The sequence below is a fragment of the Macrosteles quadrilineatus genome, unplaced genomic scaffold (assembly GCF_028750875.1).
Source record: "Macrosteles quadrilineatus isolate MER2022 unplaced genomic scaffold, UCM_ALF_1.0 Scaffold_2__2_contigs__length_208266976, whole genome shotgun sequence".
Taxonomy (NCBI): domain Eukaryota; kingdom Metazoa; phylum Arthropoda; class Insecta; order Hemiptera; family Cicadellidae; genus Macrosteles; species Macrosteles quadrilineatus.
The window spans coordinates 18,671,833-18,684,318 of record NW_026542595.1 but is presented as its reverse complement, the minus strand read 5'-3'; positions in this window follow the sequence as shown (position 1 = coordinate 18,684,318).

Sequence of the window (12,486 nt, the reverse complement as noted above, 5' to 3'; positions counted from 1 at the left end):
ACTTTCCAATACAAGGATTACTGATGAAATGGGATAGTTTATTTGTGCAGTTTCATTCAGAGTGTTAGGGAGATTTATATCAGGAAATTAAAGAAATATTATTGGATGAAGCTCACATGTCTAATAAGTAAGCTTTATCGTCTGTAGAAAGATTACTGCGAGATATTGCCAGAAGAGAAGACCAAGAAAAGCCTTTTGGTGGAAAGGTGATTGTTTTGGCTTTATGACGAAATAAATAATAAAATAGTTGAGCAACTAAATGATGACAGCCGAATTTACTACTCAGTGGACACTTTGATTCAAGAAGAGGGAGACCAGTTACATTTGCCTGATGAATTTCTTCACACTTTAGCACCAAGTGGCTTACCTCCTCGCAAGTTATGCCAAAAAAAGGCGTGATTGTAATTTTACTAAGAAATTTAAATCCACAAAAAGAACTGGTTAATAGAACCAGATTAATGGTGAAAGAGATGAATGATGAAGTCCTAAGTCTTAAAATTATTACTTGAAGTTCAGCTGGAAAACGAGTGTTACTGCCCCAATTAAGCTTAGAACCATCAGAAGGAAACTTTCCTCTAAAATTCAAACGTCGTCAGTTCCCATGAATGTCGAATCACTTTTGCCATGACTATTGCAAAATTAAAGGACAGACACTTGAAAAGTTGGTCTTTATCTGCTAGAGCTGCATCCCCTGCTTTCAGATGCCGCGCTTTTTATGATCTAAAAATAATGGTTAAATAACAACGAAACCAAGGTCATTTGGCTAAAGACGTTAGAGTGTTTACAAAAAAACATAGTATGTGAAGAGTTTCTTATTTAACATTTTAAAAGTAAGATGAACATTTTAACTGGTCTGTCAGTCAGTATTATAAGCCTACTCTGTTAAAACCTTTGTTAAAACAGTATTGAGCTTAAGATTTTTATTTACGGTTAATTAAAAGTTAAGCGCTTAAAAGTTCTTCCTTTTTTCGTATTAAAAAGTTAAAAGGTAATTCAAATTTTTTAATGATTTTTAAATACTGTATAGTTAATATTATTAACTGGAAACAACTAGTATTAATAAAAACTCACTTTATTAATCTCCCTGTAGCAGCAAACCTCATGAAACCTAATGTTATTGAAATTGATTTAATTGAAAATCAAATCAGGGAAATGGAAACTGACTTAATCTGCAGGTTTGCTGTGGTGTGGGTATTTTGCCTATTCCATGAAATGCAGAGACGGTAATGCCATCTTTGATTGCAAGGAAAGTGAATAGGTTGCTGCAGATCTCTGGAGGGAGTTGAGGACAAAACCACTGAAAGATTTTTTTTTATTTTAGCTTTTAACGGCCGCCATTTTGGAACGACTTGATCAAACTCGACCATTGACAACCTGGGCCGAGATAATGTATTAAAGCACTTGTGTGCCACATTTCATAAAAATCGGTTCAGGCATTCGGTCATTATAACCATTTCAGATGTTTATGGGGTTATCGTGTATACATTATCTTTAGTTGACCATTTAAGTCATCGGAGATTATGACTGTTATTTTTTTTATATAACACCTGTAATACTTTGCAATTAATAGAATTCGAGCAAAAGGTGCACTAGTTATATTTATTTTATGTAAATTAGAATTAAACAAAATTCATTCAGCAGTTTTAGTTTAAACAAACTACTGTCAAAACATAAATCACGATAAGCTATATTGATGTAAACAAAAATCAACAGTAAATGCCTTCTAATGCTATTCTTATGGAGAACATTTTACGTTATATCTAACTAGCAGAGTACCCGTCCTTCGTACGGGGTTGGCAAATAAGTATAAATAATCCACTTGCTAGGGAGGTTCCCTATGTCCATTTTATGTATAGAAAAACACCTTAAGGGATCATGTAGGTACTATGTGGGTTATCATTTTTCACGTGGGTGCCAGCTTGGCAGAGTGGGCATAACCTCAGAATCCGCCATTTTAAAAATTGCGGCGGCATTTATTACATGCAACTCATCGGGAGCTTATATCTTGAAAACGGTAATATATAGCGAGTTAATTTTATTACAATAAATGTTGCTTACACAATAAGGAACAACTTTTGTATTTACAAAAATGCCCTAAATATAACTATTTAGGAGTAGCCTAGTTGAGCAATTTATGTTAATTTGACCTATACATTTTTACTCTGTTAGACTAAAAAATCTAATATCTTAAAAAAAAAACTGTTTTTTAAATTTGGCGCATAGCACTAATTGCTCTTTATTTAAGGTCTAAATACCCCCGTCGCAGCAAACCTGCAGAATCAGCAAACATTTACCTGGCTGCATTTCTACTAAAATATTGTATTAAAATTGACAGATTTATTTCCTATTTAAATGACATTATTTGTAATGAGTACTTAAGTTTGCTGCTTCAGGGAAGGTATTGAGGTGTTTTTATATATTTTTATTAAAATGTTGATAGCTTAGTATGATTGAAAGAAAATTTTGAAATTTGACTATAATATATCCATAAACAAGCAAACTAAAATTGTTTATTTATTCTCCATAAGAATAACATGGGAATTTTTATTAAATTTTTTTATTATCTCCGTAACTTTTGGGCATACAACGCTTCAATATACACAGTTATTTATTCTTTGAGCTCTACAAAATGTTTCGTTCATTATAAAATTTCGTGTTTTTAGGGTCGAAAATCGGAAAAATCCATTTTTACCCCATAAAACTCCCAATAAACCCCCGTTTCCATAGTCCGATCGTGCTGGTTTAATAGTCCGAATTCGTCGTAGTTCTGTCTTCGGATACAGATGTCGTAGGTTTAGCGCTTTACACTTTATGAATGGATTCTCTTCGGAAGGTTTGCAGGAATTGTGGATGCGATTTGGTACAGCCAGAACTTCATGATATGTACTAGTTCACATTATAGCAAACAGGCTTGGAAGTAACCTTTGCTTAGTTCTCCCAGCACTCCATATTTTAACGGGCTGTGACTTTGCCAGCAAATTTTGAACAAAGCGTGCTACCCTAAAATGCAATCCAAGTACTTTGCTAATGGACTTTGGAAAAGATGCGGAGGAAGAGATAGAATAAAGTTTGAAAAACACAGTGAAGGATCTAGTTCACATTTAAAAAAAGGATACTCAGTGTGAAACTATGAATGATCTAAGACACTGGATATACGCTGTCACTGTACAACGAATACTCTTAAAGAACTGCAACTGCAAGTACAAAAGGAACAACATAGAGTAATGAGCTATTACAATATAACACAACTTATAACACACGAAACTAGTTCAATATCAATACAATCAGTCCAATGCAGCCTACCACCAAGGACAATGTCAAGAGGTACTGGTTGTGTTAACGAGACGTCAATGCTTGGCCGATGCACCAACTTTGCCGCCGGTCCCGTTCCCGCTCCATAGCCGTTTTAATAATAAATGTTATGAATTATAATAATAATTTCTATTACATTCGTAGATTATTACTATTTGTAATAATAAAATTCATTATATAGAAAGGTTTATATTTATTTTTATATTTGTATGCGTCATTAATAACAAAAAAAATAATTTAAAAATATTTTATATTATTTTAATAACTTATATATTTGCCAGAAGCTTCTCGAATGCTTTTTGCAGGTTTTTTACCTTAAATTCACAGAAAAATTAGTGCTATGTGCCAAATTACAAAATAACAGCTTTTTTATAATTATTATTAGATATTTTTTGGCAACAGAGATAAAATGTATAGGTTAAATATGACAATTTTAATATTTTAGTAGAAATGCAGCCAGGTAAATGTTTGCTTAGTCTGTAGGTTTGCTTCGGTGGGGGTATTTTGACCTTAAATATAAAGAGCAATAAGTGTTATGTGCAAAATTTAAAAGGAACAGTTTTTAAAAATATTAGAATTTGTTGTCAAACAGAGTAAAAATGTATAGGTCAAATTAACATAAATTGCTCAACTACTCCTACATAGTTATATTTAGGGAATTTTTTTAAATACAAAAGTTGTTTCTCATAGTGTAAGCAACATTTATTGTTGTAAAAGTAACTCGCTATATATTACCGTTTTCGAGATATAAGCTCCCAATGAGTTTCATGTAATAAATGCCGCCGCCATTTTAAAAATGGCGGATTCTGAGGTTATGCCCACTCTGCCAAGCTGGCACCCTCGAAAAAAATGATAACCGACATACATGATCCCTTAGGGTGTTTTTCTATACATAAAATGCACACGGGAACCCCCCTAGCAAGTGGATTAAAAAGACTTATTGCAGTTATACCCGATCTTTGCGTTTGCGATGTGAGAAAACACGGTTTGAGAAAATTTGCTTCCTCAAATTTACGGTATGCGATAGTATTACACATCTACCATAGCCATAATGTTCTACTACTTCACCTACACAATAGAGAAGGATAGATTATTAAAAATTCGCAAAATATTATAAATTATTCATGAAATTAAAAACATAAACATAACTGTAAACAATCCTACTTTGACAGTTCTCATTGTGTATCACAGTTCTTTGTTGCTGCTTAGTTCAAATTAGCTGTTTTCATAAATAATGAAATAAACGGTATCAGCATTCTGACACATACTTTCTCCCATAAGATTGTCAACAACCTTTCTCATGTGTAAGCGGTAAGTGTAAATATACGGAAATGGGATTTGTAAAATTTTCTTCAGAATTTAAAGGACTATAACATACTAAATTTTTATCAAAATTGTTCTAGCCAATTTTGGGAAAATCCGATTTTCCGTTATTTTATGGGGATTTTTTATGGGAAAATAACATAATCCACCATAACTTTTGAACCGTAATTTTTACAGAAATGGGATTTGTACCATTTTGTTCAGAATATAAAGGACTATAACATACTAAATTTTTATCAAAATCGTTCGGGCCATTTTTGAGAAAATCCTATTTTTCCAGTGTTTTATGGGGTTTTATGGGAAAATCCCCATTAAAAATAACATTTTCTAAAAAATGACGAAAACTATCAAAATTGAAAGGATCATAACATACTCTGTTAAATCAAAACCGGATTTTTGTCTAAAATCCTATTTTTTGTTATTTTATGGGTTTTTTATGGGAAAATAACATAATTTACCATAACTTTTGAACCGTAATTTTTACAGAAGTGGGATTTGTACCATTTTGTTCAGACTTTAAAGGGCTACAACATACTAAATTTTTATCAAAATCGTTCGGGCCATTTTTGAAAAAATCCGATTTTTCCAGTTTTTTATGGGTTTTTATGGGAAAATCCCCATAAAAAATCAAAATTTCAAAAAAATGAAAAAAACGCCTGGAGATACCACGGATTAGAACCTACATACCAAATTTCATTGAAATCGGACCACAGGTGTAGTCCCTAGCTCTGTACACATCCAGACACACAGACACACACACAGACACACACACACACACACACACACACAGACATCACTTCGAAAGCCACTTTTTTGGGTCCAGGGGGACCCAAAACGAATATATCCACTCAAAACTCAAACTCGAAAATTTTGACGAAAACAATACTTTCTCCATATACTATGGTATAGGGGGAGAAAGTAAATAAACGGTATCAGCATTCTGACACATACTTTCTCCCATAAGTTTGTCAATAACCTTTATCATGTGTAAGCGGTGAGAGTAAATATACGGAAATGGGATTTGTACAATTTTCTTCAGAATTTAAAGGACTATAACATACTAAATTGTTATCAAAATCGTTCGGGCCAATTTTGGGGAAATCTGATTTTCCGTTATTTTATGGGGTTTTTATGGGAAAATAACATAATTTACAATAACTATTGAATCGTAATTTTTACAGAAATGGGATTTGTACCATTTTGTTCAGAATATAAAGGACTATAACATACAAAATTTTTATCAAAATCGTTTAGGCCAATTTTGAGAAAATCCTATTTTTCCGTTATTTTATGGGGTTTTATGGGAAAATCCCCATTAAAAATAAAAATTTCTAAAAAGTGAAAAAAAAACTATCAAAATTGTAAGGACCATAACATACTATGTTAAATCAAAACCGGATCTTTGTCTAAAACCCTATTTTTCGTTATTTTATGGGGTTTTTATGGGAAAATAACATAATTTACCATAACTTTTGAACCGTAATTTTTACAGAAATGGGATTTGTACCATTTTGTTCAGAATTTAAAGGGCTACAACATACTAAATTTTTATCAAAATCGTTCGGGCCATTTTTGAGAAAATCCGATTTTTCCGGTTTTTTATGGGTTTTTATGGGAAAATCCCCATTAAAAATCAAAATTTCAAAAAAATGAAAAAAACGCCTGGAGATACCATGGATTAGAACCTACATACCAAATTTCATCGAAATCGGACCGCAGGTGTAGTCTCTAGCTCTGTACACATCCAGACACACAGACACACACACACACACACACACACACACACACACAGACATCACTTCGAAAACCACTTTTTTGGGTCCAGGGGGACCCAAAACGAATATATCCACTCAAAACTCAAACTCGAAAATTTTGACGAAAACAATACTTTCTCCATATACTATGGTATAGGGGGAGAAAGTAAAAATAATAGTGCTGCACCCTGTTGGTAAATCTTATAAATTTTTAATGCTTTTGCATATTATAGAACCAACTCTTTTAGTTGAAACAGCTGGCTAAATTCTTTAATTCCCTTTAAATATGAATACTCATAAGGTTAACATGGGGAACTGCAGAGCCACTGGGGCGGAGCCCAAAAGGATTTTTGAGATAAGGATATGCCTATAATATGTTAATCGGGAATGTGAGTTATCATCATGCCAAATTTCAGCCCAATCCGACCAGTATTTTTCGTGTTTACTTGTCACAAACATACATACATCCATACATCAAAACTTTCTCATTTATAATATTAGTAGGATTTCGTGTTCGTCTCGTTCTTGTTCTTCGTGATGTTCCAATCCAGAGAGCTGAAATCCTACTGGACTGAGGCTGTTTTAGGACTTAGTCCTCTTCAGCCAGGGGAAGGATAGCAGCAGTAGCAGAGACGTGTAAATAACACTAAGAGTAATTTCGTGTTAAGTTTTTGGGATCGAGACCTTTAATTTGAGCCCTCTCCCGTCATTCTGAATTGAATTTGAATTGAAAAATTTGTTATTGTTCTTTTCAAATACAACAGGTACAATACAATACATATTTATACACTAAGGTTGTACATCAGTATTATATTAGTATTACATGTTATTGTATTTATTCGAATATAAACTAAAAACACAATACTCTTCACAACATAAATCTAACTAATTATTTTATTAAATAACGAACAATAAAGCCCTGAGGTTACAGAACCTGTGCGGGAAACAAACATTTTTGGTAGTTGGAGCAACTCGTGGTTGGAAAGTCCAGCCCGTCACCATTACCACAGTATTTGTATTACAAAATTAAAACAATATATAAAACTAGGCTTCAAACAATAGCTTTAACACAGCAACCTATCACAACAAAACCTTATCTACCTATCTATTTGAAAACTGACCCTATACTGTAAATCTTCGTGATTACAGTACTATTTTGGAGTGTCCTGAACTTACAGCTTATTTGAACATATCGAGCATCCCTGACTTAATAAGTGCAAGATTATTAAAAATAACTATGATGTATTGTTAGACGAATGAGGTAAAAAATGTGTTTATACTATCTATTTCGAGCAAGTAGTTTCGTGTTAATTTGCTGAATACATTGACGTTTTCACTTGCTTTGATGGGCTCGGGAAGAAGGTTATAAAATGTGGGAGCCAAATATAAGAAGAATTTTTTAAATATTGTTAGTCTAGGTTTGGGTAAATAGACGATGTTTTTACTTCTTAGTCTAGTATGTCTTGGATTTGTTCTTATCAGAACCACATCTATTGAAATATATTTTCAGAACTTTGTAAACATATAGATTCCTGATAGGTAATATTTCAATAATTTTGAAAAGTGGGAATGAAGGTTCAGTTTTGGTTTTATTTAGCATTATCCTGATGAAAGATTTTTGTAAAGTAATTATTGGTTTTAGGCTGGTAAAATATGTTCCACCCCATATTTCTATTCCATAATGTATTTTAGGGTTGATAAATGCGAAATAAATTGTTCTCATCAGTTGAGTATAGCAAACGGACCTAAGGATATAAAATATTCGTATGTACTTGACTAATTTTGTTTTTAAGTAATTTATGTGCTCTTTCCAGCTAAGTTTGCTGTCAAGCCATATCCCTAGATATTTTATATTATCCACTTGCTCTAGGTTTGGACATGTGCAATGATTTTGGGCAAGGGAGCAAGTTACTTCATGATATTTTAGGCCGGTACAAAAGGACAATTGTTTAGTCATATTAAAAATAATATACTTTGTTTTTGGGCTCATAACCATAAGGTTATTTGAAAACCAATATCTAAGCATATTAATGTCATGTTGCATTTGATCCTTGAGGTCTTGAATGGAATTCGCCTCATAGGATAATGCAGTATCATCAGCAAAAGCCACCAACTTGCCTTTAAAATTGCCATTACACAAATCATTGACATATATAAGGAAAAGTGGACCAGACAACACTGACCCTTGGGGTATACCAAGCTCAATTTTACCCTCTTCACTCACTGTATTGTTTACTTTTGTGACTTGCCTTCTACCCTCTAAATATGATCGAAACCACGCCAGTGGAACTCCACGAATTCCTGCATTGTACATCCTACACAATAATATGCCGTGGTCTACTGTGTCAAACGCTTTCATTACGTCTACAAAAATACCGGCACTAACTTTACCATCATTAATGGTTGTGTATACTTCAGACATAAAGTTTATTATAGCAGAGCTTGTATTTAATTTACTTTGAAAGCCAAATTGATTTTTGCTAAAAATCTATGCTTATTTAGAAAGTTAACCAATCGCACCTTAACAATCTTTTCTAGAATTTTTGAAAAAATAGATAAAAGAGCTATTGGTCTATAATTGTTTGGTCATGTTTGTCATTTTTCTTGAATAATGGCATTATTACAGCTTTTTTTCAATTTTGATGGGAATTCACCACTTGATAAACTTAAATTAAAAATATACACTAGTATGTTTACAATGGAGTTAGATATTTCTTTTATTGCAATGGGTGTTACGTTGTCATATCCTGGGGATTTGTTATTTTTCAGATTCTTTATTATCGTTAGTATTTCTTCCTCGTATGTTGGGTAAAAGAAAATTGAGTCATTGCATGCGAAACTTTGGAATTTATCTTCGAGCACATTAAATTCATTATGAAAACAATCTTTATCACTATCAATTTCTTCTCTTAAATTCTTGGCCACTGAACAGAAGAAATCATTAAGCATGTTTGATACATCGGCTGGAGAGCTAATCATTTTATCATTATTATCTTTCAAGACTATGTTAGATTTATTAATTTCTCTATTTCCTGTTGATTCTTTTATAAATTTCCATTGTGTTTTACTATTGTTTTTGTTGGTTTCAAATAGGTTTGAGTAGTAGCGTTGTTTTGCGTATCTAATATGATTTATCAAGGCATTCTTTTGACTTTTGTACATATGTTCTTTGATAGTGTCATTAGGATTTTTTACATGTTCCCTATAACTTTTGTTTTTTTGGTCAATACTATTTTTTATTGTAACGTTCATCCACGGGGATTTAAACTTACACTTAACTTTGACAATTTTATATGATTTATTAATGCAGGAGTGTAGTTTATCAATGAAATGATCAAAAGCAATTGAGGCTGAACATGTAGTAAACACTTTACTCCAGTCCATTTCGTTTACAAACACTTTAAGAGAGTTTAAGTCAAGTTTCCTCAATTAATTGATTCTCATTGCTTTCGTTCCTTTGTGCAAACACTTTATCAGGACTCCATTCATCATGACTTAAGGTTGTCCAGTGATCAGTAATGCAAGTTTTAATAACTTCAGCTGTACACTTAAACTTACAGTTTAAAGGTACGTTTTGCTTGGAGCGTCAGGTGCGACGGTCGCGCAGCGACTGTCGCCGAGCGGCAGTCGCGGGATGGTAGACTGTTTTGCTTGGAGCGACAACTTCTTTGGCGTCACGAGACGTGGTACCGTCAGTGCACCTAACCTCAAAAGTGCGCACTAAGTACATATAAAGTCACTAAATAAAATCGATAAATTCACTTAGTAAAACAGGTAAAACTTAACAAATAAAGTATTCCTTATAGGCCTAGTTATTTGTTATAAGAAACATTCCAAAACTTCCATGTCACAAGCCAAAATGTAATAAAATTACTCAATTTCTCCGTAAATTGCAGTACACAAGCATAACTTGAATTGGAAATCAGTGTTATAAACAACCTCCCCACAGAGTGAAAATTATATTTTATTGATTGTATTGTAAATGAAAAAAATACCAATTACATTATATACTCCATTAATATTTGAATAACCACATTACTTTAATAATTGGCATTTTATATATTTAAATATGACACGCCTGACTTTTAAGCCAATTTGATCAATAACCATTTGAATCACCTAAACAAAAATTTAATGAGAAGTTTTTTAAGTCGACAATCTAAATAATCGTCTAATATATTAAAATAACTTGTAATGGGATAATAAGACCAAAGAATAAAGGACAACGTCAGGATTAAACTAACCTGACGTTGTCCTTTATTCTTTGGTCTTTGTAGGAGATATGTTTCAAATCATAAAGCGCAGGGTATTTTGCCACTTCTTCTAATAAACTGTCGTCTTCTTCACCACTAAAATTTAACTTAATCACAGACGTTGGCCGACGCCATATAGCGAAAAAAAAGGTTACCGAACTTGTCAGAATGGTGTACACTATAAAAACAATCATAAATGTAACTGTCGCTAAGCGACTGTCGCTCCTGACTGGTCTTGGAGCAGTACCCAGCGACTGCAGCTCGCGGCTCTAGCGACAGTAGCTCCAAGCAAAACAGGACTATGCAAAACCCCTAAGATCAGTGTCCCGCGACAGCCGCTCGGCGACAGTCGCTGCGCGACCGTCGCACCTGTCGCTCCAGGCAAAACGTACCTTAACTTAATTCTACAAAAAACATGATCTAAGTCTGTGAAAATTTGGTGACTCTAGTGGGCTGATTTATCAGTGATTTTAGTCTATGACTTGCCATTTTTATAAGATATTTATCAATTGCACTAGATTTTTCAAGAACATTAATATTTATATCACCATTAATCATTAGATTCGGTGTTTTTATTCGTGACAGAACTATTTCCAGTTCGTCTACAAAATTATTTATTGAGAATTCGTGAAGTCTGTATATTGCTAAAAGATCAAGATTAGTATTATTTGCTAAAGTTATTTTTAGGTGGATATAATCAGCAGTTATCATGTTTGGAATGTTTATCTGATAAGAACTCATTTTGTCAGACACAAAAACGATTACCTACTCCACCAGCTCTATAGTTAGAATTACATTTTACAAAATTACAATAATTAGGCAATGAATAAGAATTTACTTCACTTTGTTCAATCCAAATCTCGGTTAATATTATTATATCAGGGGTCCTACCCAAAGCCAAAGAATACAACTCAGTTACAAATGAATCTACTGCATAGTTAGTTTTGTCTAAGGCTACGGATATTTTGTTGTATTATTACTAAATTATTAATTTTATCTTTCAACAAATTATGATTAATTTACAATTATTAATTATCAAGGCAAACATTAGTATTTTACAGTGAGTACTTATAGAACTTAAAACTGAAAAACAAAAAGCAAACTCTTCTATGAAATAGATATGAACTAGTCTAACCATTTTGTGCAAAGTCCATTTTCTCAGGCTGTGCAGAGTCTGTAGTCTGTGCAGGGTCCGTAGTCTGAGTAGAGTCTGTGGTATGTGCAGGGTCCGTAGTTTGTATAGAGGCTGTGGTCTGTGCAGGGTCCGTAGTTTGTATAGAGGCTGTGGTCTGTGCAGGGTCCGAAGACTGTGCAGCGGTCTGTGAAGGCTCCGTCTCCGTCACCTGTGCAGGGTCCGTAGTCTGAGTAGAGTCTGTGGTCTGTGCAGGGTCCGTAGTTTGTATAGAGGCTGTGGTCTGTGCAGGGTCCGAAGACTGTGCAGCGGTCTGTGAAGGCTCCGTCTCCGTCACCTGTGCAGGGTCTGTAGTCTGAGTAGAGTCTGTGGTATGTGCAGGGTCCGAAGACTGTGCAGCGGTCTGTGAAGGCTCCGTCTCCGTCACCTGTGCAGGGTCCGTAGTCTGAGTAGAGTCTGTGGTATGTGCAGGGTCCGTAGTTTGTATAGAGGCTGTGGTCTGTGCAGGGTCCGTAGTTTGTATAGAGTCTGTGGTATGTGCAGGGTCCGTAGTTTGTATAGAGGCTGTGGTCTGTGCAGGGTCCGAAGACTGTGCAGCGGTCTGTGAAGGCTCCGTCTCCGTCACCTGTGCAGGGTCTGTAGTCTGAGTAGAGTCTGTGGTATGTGCAGGGTCCGAAGACTGTGCAGCGGTCTGTGAAGGCTCCGTCTCCGT